Raw genomic sequence first — 14,079 nt, 5'->3', positions numbered from 1 at the left:
TCATAAACTGGATAATCAATTACAGAAACCATGCTGACATAAGCTCAGTAGCAATCAAAAAGGTCAATCTTATGTTAGGACAATGTGCAACCTAATTTTTTAACATGAAAGGCCTGGAATTATTTCAGACACTTCACATCACAGTGATCCACTGATTCCATCACTTTCTCTTTCATTCACGCTCTGTTTCTAGCAAGGTTAAATGCTTGTATGCTTGCTAGTCATGGAAATTCTGAACCGGAAAGCAATATGCCATAAAACTTCATCATGTACATTGAAATTCTATTAGAAGTTCAGACCAAAAGTGGGACAGATAAAAAGTTAAAGAATTAAAAACATAAAGAAGAACTTCAAATTACTAAGCTATTGTTGTGTAGCTATGCATAATATTCTACAGAATAGTTCATCACTTGTCATCTATTAATAGATAAAAGTTGCACTCTGACACCCATTCACAAAGGATAAATAAATGTCAAAAAACAGTAATTGCTGTAAAGTATTATTAATATAACTTTGAGGAATGAAGACAACCCAACAATACTGATTTTTTTTAAAGATGTTAGACTACATTAAGGGTGCTGCTGATATCCTGATAAAGGTTTGATTAAAATCCCAAGCAACAGAAAAGAAGGTAAGTGTTTCCAGTCTTTACTGAGTAATAGAGCTGCCTTTTCTTAAAGACTACAGAATTCCAGAGATGTTTAAAATAATTTATAATTTGGAAAAATATCTGCTTAGTGGTAGAATAATGACTAGTGTAGTAAAATGGTTAATTTATTTGTAATGAGTGTAATTTGAATAGATGTAAATGGACAAAGAATTTGAAATGTTGCATTTAGCTGGAATGGTTGCAAGGCATCTATATTAGTAACAATCTATTCATAGATCAGATGGAAACCAAGAAAAATGTGAGCTTTAATGGCTTCCATTCTGATCAGTGCCAATTACAGGATTGATACACACACACGCACACACATACACACACACAGAAATAGCAATAGCATTTAGACCTATATACTGCTTCACAGTACATTACAGCCCTCTTTAAGCAGTTTACAGAGTCAGCATATTGCCCCCAGCAATCTTTATATCGACCTCAGAAGGATGGAAGGCTGAGTCAACCTTGAGCCGGTCAAGATCAAACTGCTGGCAATTGGTAGAATTAGTCTGCAATACTGTATTCTAGCCACTGCTCCACTCGGGGCCGGGGGTGAGTGTGTGTGTGAGTGAGTGTGTGTTTGTGTGTGTGTGTAGATGGATGGATAGATGGATAGATGATAGATAGATAGATAGATAGATAGATAGATAGATAGATAGATAGATAGATAGATATATAGATAGATATGATATAGATATGATATAGATATGATATAGATATGATATAGATATAGTTATATACAGTAGAAATGAATGTATGTTTAGCACAACACACAGACAGAACTTTATATGTGAGAGAATTTAACATTTCTGTTTGTGTGTGTGTGTGTGTGTTTCCATTCTCTGTCAACTAAGTGTGTCTCATTAAAAGATTGTTCCATACATAAATACCAAGGATATTTATTTATGATTATATTAAAATTTTGCCTTCTTTCCTAGTTGCAGTTCCAAGTCTGCTGTCCACTTATATTTCAGGTTGGATCTTCTGCAATATAATGTTCAGTCTATTAGATATTTATTAGATAGCCAAATGCTCTCCATGATATGGACTTTTAAAGAATGTAGAAAATTGTTATGATAACAATATGATTTCGCCCATATGTCTGTGTTCTCCTCACAGGCATAAATATCTTAGAAACACAAGAGCAGCATTCTGGAGGAATTTGCTATTTCAATTAACTTCTCTCATGCTATTCTGAAGCAGAATGTTGACATCCATCTAATTCCTCTAACATTGAGGGGGAAAACATGTAGATTCATATATAGGCTCCTTTTCTACTAGGTACCCAGCTTTCAAGGACAGTGAGTAATAATCCTTAAAGTTGACAGTTATCTGTTACTTTGAAATAGTCACAACATTTCAGCCTAAATAATTAGTCTTTATCTAAGTAATTAATAGTGGACTATTTATTTAGTTCTCTCTAGTAATGGAGAATTGATTCAGTAATATGAATTCATCTTAAGGATGTTTATGCTGTGCCATTATGTTTTATATGCAAATGTTATGGCCTGTATCATTATTCCAAGTGGCTGCAGAAGACCTTCTAATACTCATTATGATGTGGTAGATTTTTAAATGAGAGCTCTTACTAGTTGCTTCTTTAAATTGCACTGCTCTTAAAAACTGGAAGTCAATTATTAAATGCTCTATGCCATATAGTATGTAGGTTAGTGGGTTCTTTTATAATGATTTTCCTGCAAGAGAAACAAATAATTTAGATTCCATTTTGAAGCAATCTTTTTATGAATAAAATAGGACAATGAGAAGATGCAACACAACCTAATAATAAAGCTTGTGCTGATGACAGTAGGATGAAATCAGTGACAGGTGTGTCCCCATAAATTTTGAAAACCACAGAACTAAAGAAAGCTTATTTAAATGCATATGAATCCTTATTGTTTTATAAGCTCTTCATGCAGTAATAGAACATGCATCCCTTTACCATTGTATCTCTCATACACATGCAACAATGCTGTACAGCTTCCAAAATATGCAGTTTTAATGGATCCCTGATATGGACTATTGATCCTCTTTGTAAAAAAAAAATGTAGTTGGATATGAAGGAAACCACAAGATTTTGATGCAAATATAAAATGTTCCCTTCTGTTGACCAGATTCATATTAGGCCATGTGATTGCTTTTTCATCAATCACATTTGGAATTTTTTTCTTCAAGAAACAAGCTTTGGCTTATAAAGAACAGTCAGCTTTATATGACACATTGTAAATACCAAACAAACCAGTGGTGGGTTCTTACCAGTTTGGACTGGTTTGGCAGAACTGGTTTGGCAGCCTGGATTTGCTGGAACCAGCAGTGACCCAAGCCTGCCATGCCCCCAAACCGGGTCTCTGGTCCACACCATAGGTGCCACCATCTTGTTTTTGGCTTCTGCACATGCACAGAGCAATTTTTATTACACTGTGCATGCACGCGCAGCATGCCCACAAGCAAACTGGCAGTAGTGACTGGTGGAACCCACCCCTGAAACAAACCACATTGTGTACAGGTAGTCCTTGACTTATAACCAAACCTGAGCCCCAAATTTTCATTGCTAAGTAAGATAGTTCTTAAGTGATTCACACTCCATGGTATGTCCTATTTTTTGCCACGGCTGTTGAGTGAATCACTGGAGTTGTTGAATGAACCATATACTGTATATACTCGAGTATAAGCCTAGTTTTTCAGCCCACTTTTTGGGCTGAAAAAAGCCACCTCGGCTTATACTCGAGTCAGTGAAAAATTTGCCCGAAATGGAGGAGAAAAAGGGGCGGGGCCATGCCGCTGGGTGACACTCGTGAATGGCCCAGTGCCCCTGTGAGTTTCCCCTCCCTCTGTGTCAGTTTGCCGCGCAGCGCGCACCGCACCATCCCCCCTCCTCACGTTCTAATGTAATGCAGGGCTGTCTTACGATTCCCTTTCCTCCCCCTCCTGCCGCTCTGCAACGATGTCCCACCTCCTCCTTGTTATGGCAAGCAGCCACATAGCGATGTCCCACCTCCTCTGGTACAGTGATCCAATGATAGGAATCACTGTGCCGTGTGTCATAGGAGGCGGGACATCGCTCCCGCGGCTGCACGGGACATCATCATCACAGCGGGACATCAGCATCATGAGGTGAGTGAAGTATTTCATTGAATACACTGCTAGTTTACTGTTTTTCTTTGAAATAAATATTCAAAAACATTATTGGTATCTATTTTTATTTTTGAAATTTACCGGTAGCTGCTGCATTTCCCACCCTAGGCTTATACTCGAGTCAATAACTTTTCCAGTTTTTTTGTGGTAAAATTAGGTGCCTCGGCTTATATTCGGGTCGGCCTATACTCGAGTATATATGGTAATCAGGAAGCAAATCTGCCTTTCCCATTGACTTTGCTTGTCAGAGGTACAACCATCATACACACACACACACACACACACATACACATTTTGGTTGCCAAGCACCCAAAGTTAGATCATTTAACTGTGGGAATGCTGCAATGCTCATAAGTGTGAAAACTGGTCATAAGTCCCTTATTCAGTGCTGTTGCAACTTTGAAAGGTCAATAAACAAATGGATGTAAACCAAGGACTATCTGTAATTTATGAAGTACATCCTTATATTTTCATCCAGTCCTCCAACAAACTACTGGAAATATTGATTTGGTAGGTTTATTAATTGAATACTCAATGGAGACATTTCCCTATAACATATATGTGATGCAAGGAATGAAATATGACCAAATTATAAAATGCTACAACAATTAAACTATTAGATTAGTGATGATTCTGAATATCCCATGTTTATTTTAGGATATGACCACTTATTTTCTTAGCCAGGCTGCTTATATAGTTTTAAGCTGAATATGGAGGTAAAAAGTCTAAATGGTGTAGACAATTTGATTTTTAATGGGGGCAATTTGAATCTTGTTTAAATCAAGTTAATGACCTTTTAGGCTTCCTCTGTGTGAGTAAGGTTCACTTTTTGAGTAAAGTAAGAATTATATATCACAAGGGGGTATCAGGATTTTAACGATATTTAGATAGGGCAGGCCAATAAATGGTTGGGAACACTGGTATAGACAGTGGTTTCTACTTAATGGAAAAGTATCACTGTCATGTGATACTTTTCATGGTGAAATGAATGTCTGTTCTAAGCCTCTCAGAAAAAGGATAAGGTGGAATATGACGGCTGATCTGAAAACTACCTGCATTTTCTTTCTCTCTTTCCACAGCTTTCTCTAGAGTGGAGTTCTAACTTGATTAAATCTTGCTTGATATCCCCAGCCATCCTTGTTTAGCCTTTAAATCCCCAGCTATCACTTTTTACTTTTTCAGTACTTGTATTTTTCCCCTTTCCCTTGCTAGATAAGAAAGTCAAATCTTATTTGCCCAGAGTCATGAATGTAACAGATGTGAGATGATTGACTACATAAAATGAATGAATGGATGATGGATGGATGGATAGAAAAGTGGAATGGCAAAACATAGAACCCCACATAGACCTTCACACAAAACTAAATGTATGGATATGTGTTGGCAAATATAAGAAAGAGTATTCTGATTCTTTTTCTTGAAAAGCTTTTGCATTTTCCAAAAAGTACTCAATCCTTTAATGCTTTTGCATATACTTGCCACCAGTGGTGGGATATGACTGGTATGCCCCAGTACAGATGTACCAGTGCCTGCTGGGAGCACCAGGTACCATTCCGGCAAGGTGCTCTGGAGGGCCCACCCACCCGCCAGTGCTCCTTACCTGTATTTCAGCTGTTGAGGGTTTCTGTGCACATGCATGGAGCATACGGCGCCTGCGCAATGCTCCACCGAGCAGCTGGAGCATCACGGAGGTGTCGTGGAGCATCACGGGTGGTAAGTATGCATGCACATGCTGTGTGTGTATGTGCATGTGCTGCACACATTCTTGTGATGGACATCCGGCTCCGGTCCAGGCTGCAATGGGATTCGGAACCCACCATTGCTTATCACTGAGGTTTAGCAGTTTCATGTGTGTCCTAGTGCTATGAGTGAAGAAATAGCACCAAAAATTGGAGTTTTTTTCCTTTATTTCATAAATAAAGTTATCCAATATGAATTGTGCCCAGTTGAAAAAGTAATCACAGATTCAGTGACTAATCACACCATCTTTAGCTGTAATACCTGTAACCAAATGCTCCTGCAATTGGTGATTATCTGTCCTATGAATCTTGACCCATTGTTTATATCATGAATTGCTTTGGCTCAATAACACTGGTTTTCTAAAATGAACTGCTTGTTTCAGTTCCTGCCATAACTTTTCCATGGAATATAGTTCTCGACTATCTTGATCATCCCCAAACATTGCCTTTATATTTATCCATTTGCCTTTAAATTGCCTTGTATGGTTTGGAATTATTGTATCGCTACATGATTAGTATTGCTTCACTTTAAAAATCACAGATTTTTTAATGATGGCAAGCCCTGGAGTCCTGAAACAGCAAACCATGATGTTATTATCTGTATTATTCATGACTATATTTTTTTTCTTCCTAACGTTTTTCCAAAAGTGCAGTGTTTTCTTTTTTTCAAATCAACTGAATGTTGATCACTGGTTGAGATTGCTGCCTGAATCCGACAGCATGGACTGAGAGAGAGTGGCTGGCACAAAATCACCAGAAGGCTTTTTATGCTTCACAGACTCCTGGTTTCTAGCCTGGTGCTTTATCCATTAAACCAAATTGACTGTCAAATGATACGAAATTCTTTGCATGGAGTAGAGTGGTTGTTTTCTATCAGTGATAATTCCAGTCATGTTATTTGAAACTTTCACTCTTGATTTGTCTTTCCAAAGGACATTCCTCCAGAAATCTAAATTTGATTTAATTTGATTAATAACTGAAAATAGATGTCTTAGTGGTGTTTCTGCATCTTTTTAATTGTGTCTTTTAACTTTCTCTTTCAATTTTTATTTTTGTATGGATTTTTAAAGTATTTTTTTATCCTTTAACATATTAACATATAAACAAAGTTGTAAGGGACCTTGCAGGTTATCTAATTCACCCCCACCCACCCCCATCCAAGCAGGAGCCCCTATACCAGAGGTGATATCAACAGGTTCTGACCAGTTCTGGAGAACCAGTAGCAGAAAATTTGAGTAATTCAGAGAACCAGTAAATACCACCTCTGACTGGCCCTGCCCACATCTGCCTCCTGAGACCCAGGTGATCAGGAGGAAATGGGGATTTTGCAGTAACCTTCCTCTGGAGAGGGGTGGGAATGGAGATTTTACAGTATCCCCTGCCCCACCCATAAAACCACACCCACAGAACCAGTAGTAAAAAAGTTTGAACCCCCATCACTGCCCTACACCTCAAACAAAGGAGAATCACTTCAATAGTGAGATGAGCGATGTATAAATTTGTTTAATAATAAAATAAATACAATGCTTTGTGGCAAATTAGACATGATTGGCTTGTTCTTATTGAGCAATGGCTTGAATCTTGCTAATCTTCCAAGAATCCCAATTTTACTCTGTACTTTTCTGATGGTGGAATCATGAATATGAACTTTAGCCAAGGTAAGACAATGCTGCCAATGTCTGAAAATCATTGTGGCATTCTTTGTGGTAAGAATTTCACAGTAATGAAAGAAATAAACTTTTCTTTATATATATGTAGGACAGAGCTGGCACAAATCTGCCCTGATTATTTAATGAATTCACTTACAAGTTATGAAAAAAAACAAAAATAGTAAAATTGCAGGGAAAATTATTTCCCAACTGAATTACTACAGTTATAACTCCATCACTTCAATCTCTTTTTAACATGGTAATTGTAATATTATCTTTGGTTTGATGAAAAGGATAGCAATGAAACAACCCTGATAAGCAATCTTTTCAAAGCATTAACAATCTGTCTCCGTGCTAGTCTTGATAAATGTTGTCAGGCTAGTAACTGAAGTCAGGCCTTTATGTAAACATAAGATATTGCTTTATTTCAGATCAAACATAAGATATTGCCTTATATCAAATTAAACATTCCTTTTATCAGATTTTTTAAAAAAGCAAATACAATCCTTTATGGCATCAGCAGAATTATCAAGGACAGTCCATTTTCTCTGTATTCTGCATTGGTCAGATTGATCTTAGAATATAGCATTAAATTCTGCACTTAACATTTTAGAAAGGGCAATGACAAATTGGAGCAGGTCCAAAGATGTCAAGATGATAATGGGCCTCAAAGGAAAAAAAAACAATGAAGAACAATTGGAGAAGAGTAGACAGTGGGAAAACATTGTATCTGAAAGGATATAGATATTATGGAGAGCTGTTTCAATATTTATTTCCTTTCTCTATGACTTTTTGTTCAAGAAGAACATTAAACAATATAATGGATATTATGATAATTTGAGGATTTGCTAAGGGATGGAGTTTTGGATATTGAAATACATGATGAAAAGGTCACACTGAGGTCTGAAAAGTTTCCTCTGATGTCCTTCTAATGCAGTCATTTTCTTGTAAAGGAAGTTCACTTGGCAGTTTCCCTTTTCAGGAGGACCCTGATTGTTGGGGGCAATATGCTGACTCTGTAAACTGCTTAGAGAGGGCTTTATGGAGCCGAGGTGGCGCAGTGGTTAGGGTGCAGTACTGCAGGCCACTTCAGCTGACTGTTATCTGCAGTTCAGCGGTTCTAATCTCACCGGCTCAAGGTTGACTCAGCCTTCCATCCTTCCGAGGTGGGTGAAATGAGGACCCAGACTGTGGGGGCGATATGCTGATTCTGTAAACCGCTTAGAGAGGGCTGAAAGCCCTATGAAGCAGTACATAAGTCTAACTGCTATTGCTATTTAAAGCACTGTGAAGTGATATATAAGTCTAAGTGCTAGTTCTATTGCTATTTCAGTCAAATGGCAGCTGGGAAACAGATTTTCATGAGGGCTGCAGAGAAGTGGAAGTACAAGCATTTCTTCTCTGAGCATTACAGATAGTCCTCAACTTAAGACCACAATTGGGGCCAGAATTTCCAAGTATCCAAATTTTGATCACATGACCTGGTGGGTGCTGTGACAGTTGTAAGTGCAAGGGCTGGTTGTAACTCATTTTTTTTTGTGCCATGATAACTAAAGGCTATGTGTCTTTAGTTTAATTTATTTTTTTTTTTAAATTCTGAAATAAACTAAAAAGAGCTATTTAAAATTTGATTTTAGAAAGTTACAATTCTAAATAAATTTGAAATAAGATTTTGGAATTAATTTAAAAGAATCATTCTCATGAGGAAATACTTTTATTTTTAATTCTTTTTTAAAAAAATAGGTAGGTGTTGTGGCCCAGCAGGAGCCATTGGAGCTGCAAACAGACTCCGATAGCGAGGGACTCTATGAGTTGGCTATGGAAGATGTGAAGGACCCTGGACAGGGTTCAGACTCTGAGCAGGGACAAGAGTGGATGGTTGGCCACCACGAGGCGCATGAGGCATGGAGCAGCGGAGAAAGCCAAAGAGAGTTTGTCCCTGACGTCAGGCCCTGGAACAGTGGGGAGGAGCTAAGGGAGTTGGTCCCAGACGCCAGGCAAAGACGGGCAGATAAGCGCCGACAGCAACTACAGAGATATAGAAGATAATTGGGGCCAGGTGGTTGTGATTAGGTTCCTCCCAAGAGATTATATAAGAAGAGATTTTGGGAGTAGGCTTTTTGCAAGACTCAACTATTATACTAAAGTTGAAGAAGCTTTATCTATGGAAGTCTGGGTTGCTGCCAAAGTCTTGTCGGTGTGTTAATTTACTGTGAATAAATTGTCTACCAGTAATCTTGTGTCGGCGTGACTCACCGTATGGAGGGGGGTCAGAACAGGTAGGTATTGAATGAAGGACTTAGAAATTTAGACTACATTTAAGAGATGCTACAGATTGAGGTATTATCTGAGAAAATTGAGACTAAATGAATGTGGATTTATAAATGACAGGCAACAACAATGACATGGAAAAAGATGTTACACTAGACATACAAAAGAAAATGACTGATAGGTAAAAGGGATATAGAATAAGAAACCAAGAAAATGACCTGGATAAATTTCCTATATTGGATTCACAGAAGATGCTTCTTAAAGCTTTTTAAGAATTTGTGAGAAGGGACAAATAAAAAAATGAAAAGAAATCAAATTCTATAACATTAGTTGAAGGGACTAAAGATCAAGATTGTTAGAAGTAAAAGGTAGGGGGGAACATTGGTTTATTTATCACAGTTAAAGTAGATATTTAATTACCTTTGGTAACCCTTAATGAACTTTTGCTGGCATCAGGTCTGAACCTCAAGGATTCATTAATTTGTTTATAGATAGGAGATAGGATATGGGAAGAAGAGATCATTTGTTGTATTTTAAGAGAAGTTAATAAGTTAGTAAAATTGTTTTTACTTTTTGTGATGAAGGAAGAATAATGTCAGACCTGGAAACCAGGTATATTTCTTTATATATTTCTTTTCTTTTTCTTTACTATACTCTTATTTTTTCTTTCTTTTCTATTTTTTTGTTTCCTTCTTTTTTGGACTTTCTTATTTTTCATTTCTTTTTCTTTTTTAGTTTGCATTAGTTTTTATTGTAATCTTTAACACAATTACGATAGGAAAAAAAAATGAAAGTGTCATTTTTCAGATGCACCAAACTGAGTTTGACCTTCTTATCACCCACTTTCAAATGTTTAGTCAGAAGTGATTGCTTGGAGCTTTCCACAATGTGCTGTAAGAGGATGCTAGTTGACGCAATATTTAGCAAGCTCAAATCCATAGAAGTTGTTTCATAGGGCTGAATAGGAGAACATGGAGAGTCTGAATTAAAAGAGAAAAAGGCAATGCCAAGTTATCAAATGCCAACAACAAAAACCTACCATATGCTAAAGCAACAAGGGAAGAGCTAAAGACCCACACTGTAATGGAAATTGTCAGGTAACAGGTGGAATCTCAGGGAGGGATGAAAAGACCAGAATCCAGGTGTCACTAATTAAAGTTCAGCCAAATTGATAATACTAGTCATTCATTCCAATCCTACAGAAGCATTCCAAATTCCAGTATCATTCAGGAGATGGTTATTTTCTGGCCTTGCTGAAATTTAAATTTAAATACATGCCATGCTAGGTTTCTGTTGTGAACTTATTTTAAAAGATAGAAGCCTCAGTCCAAAATTCTGTTAGATTTGGCAGGCAGGATAGAAATTAATGGGGAAATAATATCTGCATTTTTGGGTTCCTTTTCTTTTTCAAAAATTATATTTCTACGTATTGAAATTAAAGAAATAAACAACCATTTAATGTTTTCTGATATTAATTATACTGTTTACTACTTCCTGAATCTTAGACGCATACCACATTGATTGATAAGAAGCATGGGGGAGGGGGAACTATCCACTTCAATTGATCAATGTCCTACTGAACCAAGGTGTCAAACTCAACCAAGGCCACATCAGGGTTGTGGTTGACTTTTGAGGGGGTCATGGCCGGATGGCCAGCTCAATGTTGCTTGCATTGCGGGGGTGCCTTTGGTGTTTCAGGTGGGGCTGGGGAGACCCATTGTCTCCAGCACGTAACCATGGGGCAGTGGTGGCCCCTTGCTGACTCCAGGGTGGCCCCATGGATTTCAGGCTGACTGCGTTCAGGCCCAGATGTCCTCCACCAGGTTTTAGATCAAAGCCCAGCCGACCTTGGCAGGGGCTGTGATTCTGGGGCTAGTCCTTCACTGTTTCCAGGGCAGCCTTGCAGACCAGATCTAACCACATTGCAAACCGGATCTGCCCCATGGGTCTTAAGTTTACACCCCTGTTCTAAAGCTTCCACTTGTACACTATTCAATATAAAATGGATCTATGGCTTGATCCAGCAAGGCTCATCTTATGACCCTATCTATGGAATGGAATGGAATGGAATGGAATGGAATGGAATAGAATAGAATAGAATAGAATAGAATAGAATAGAATAGAATAGAATAGAATAGAATAGAATAGAATAGAATAGAACTCTTTATTGGCCAAGTGTGATTGGACACACAAGGAATTTGTCTTTGGTGCATATGCTCTCAGTGTACATAAAAAGACAAGATACATTTGTCAAGAATCATAAGGTACAGCACTTAACGATAGTCATAAGGTACAAATAAGCAATCAGTATCAATATAAATCCTAAAGATACAAGCAACAAAGTTACAGCCCTGCAGTCATAAGTGGGAGGAGATGGGTAATAGGAACAATGAGAAGACTAATAGTAATACACCCAGTGAATGGTTTGACAGTGGTGAGGGAATTATTTGTTTAGCAGAGTGATGGCGTTCGGAAAAAAACCTGTTCTTGTGTCTAGTTGTCTTGGTGTGCAGTGCTCTATAGCATCGTTTTGAGGGTAGGAGTTGAAACAATTTACGTCCAGGATGTGAGAGGTCTGTAAATATTTTCATGGCCTTCTTTTTGACTTGTGCAATGTACTACTTTGCCTATTAATATTACAGAATGCCTGAGATATGAAGAACTATAGACATTGTGGGTTTGTGAGTTTTCTAGTATACCCACAGAGTGTACTAGAGCATCTCGCGTCTCACAGCATTTTAGTTCCCAGGAAAAGAAAATCTAGTATAGCTACTATGAGGAGTGGACATGGTATTTTAAGGTTGCATTGCCACTATGAATTTCATTTTTTGTCTTCATCCTTGGATGGAAGGCAAAAGATGCTCTGGTTTGAGAGACATTCCTATAGGAATGATAGGAAGATATATATAAGAGATTATGTAGAAGGCACAATCATAAAAACACCAAGATGATTAAAGAAGATCCATTGAAGATGCCATTTATCGGACATATAGGCCAAGATGTTATCCTGCATTGCTCCCAAATGATGTACTATATTTGCTTTGAAGCTGAGTTGCTTGCTCACCTTCTCTACTTTTTTATAACAACATTTAAGACATATCTCTTGTTCCAAGAATTTCAATATAAAATATTCATTATTCAGTATAAAATATTTCATTATAAGTGTATTATTCACAACTTACACTTTATATATTTTCAAGCAAACCTGGCATTTTCAGCTGAATGAAAAGATTTTATTTAGGGGTGGTGGGGAAAAAGGATCTTTCAGTGGAAAAGAAGTGACTTCTTCATGTCACTTTAACATGTCAAAACTAAGATTAGGTAATGGGTTTACTTGCCAAATGTTCTACAGGAGCCTCAGTTTAAAATATCCGTTATTTAATCTTTAAATGGACTATTAAGGGTTCGTACTCGTATCTCAAATTGGTCAAATAGCAGTCATTTACCTTTCTATCATTTGTATCCAACAAACTTTCAAAACTATCAGCTATATTATGGCAAGCTAACATGCTGTCAGTTGGTAGACAGAAGTGAAATGTGAATGTCAATAATTTCTTCAAATTAAAAAAACAGCTTTTGACATATTCTACATATATAGTGTTATGATTATTAGTACTTCTTGTCCTATAGATGCTACAAATTGATCAGCAATGTCAGTTGGTAGATGCCAGCAAGAAACTTTCTCTTTGAGAAAGTTCTTAAACAGAAGAACATGTTGCTGTCACTGCATTTTTTGGAACAGTACATTTGTTCTTTACATTCTTCTCATAGAGCAATCCCATCATATTAATTTGAAATATATCTTCCCCCATCCCCCACTACAGTGGTATAAAATTGAAAAGAGACTCAGAATGCTGATTAATAGTGTTGACATTTATTTGGTCCTCCATGTGCTGCAATAGAATACTACTGGCTTGTTATGATGCACAAATTTGTCTATGACAAATGTGGATGTGTTTGATGGAGAAAAGATTCTTATAGGTAAGTTTCCCATATTCTAAATGGGAATTCTAGATTTTCCCAAATTTGTGGCTTTCTATATGTCTCCAAAGTTCATAGTTCTAACTTAGTAATAGACCTTCCTCCCTCCCTCCCTCTCCCTCTCTCTTTCTCTGTTTCTCTGTTTCTCTCTCTCTTTCTTTTCTTTCTTCTTTTCTTTTCGATATTTATAGCTCCTATCAATCCAAGAATCTTTGGGTAATGAACCAGAAAAAAAAACAATTCTATTTACCCAAATAAACAAATTTGTATTGAGACTCAGTAAAACGACATAACCACTAATAACATATACTCATTCCAGAGCCCACATATTAGTAACTTGATTCCAATACATTCCCACTATCGAAGCAGAGAGGTTTCTTGGGTTTATAAGTAGTGAGAACAAGATATATTGTATGCTTTGCTTTGATACTGTTAATCAGTTCCCAATTTTTTTTCTTGTCAGTGAGAGGAAATGAAAGATCGGAGAAAAGGGAAGAGGGAAAACGTGTAGGAAGGTTTTAATCTTTTTTCCAAATCCTAACATCTAGTAACTTTTTGCCAGTCTCTAGCATAATTTCAATCATTTTTTTAAAAAAAAATCCTATCTCATCTACTTTGGGTAATGATGTCCTTCACATACCACTCA

Source organism: Thamnophis elegans, chromosome 1 (genome assembly GCF_009769535.1).
Source record: "Thamnophis elegans isolate rThaEle1 chromosome 1, rThaEle1.pri, whole genome shotgun sequence".
NCBI classification, from domain to species: domain Eukaryota; kingdom Metazoa; phylum Chordata; class Lepidosauria; order Squamata; family Colubridae; genus Thamnophis; species Thamnophis elegans.
Note: the sequence above shows the minus strand (reverse complement) of the source record.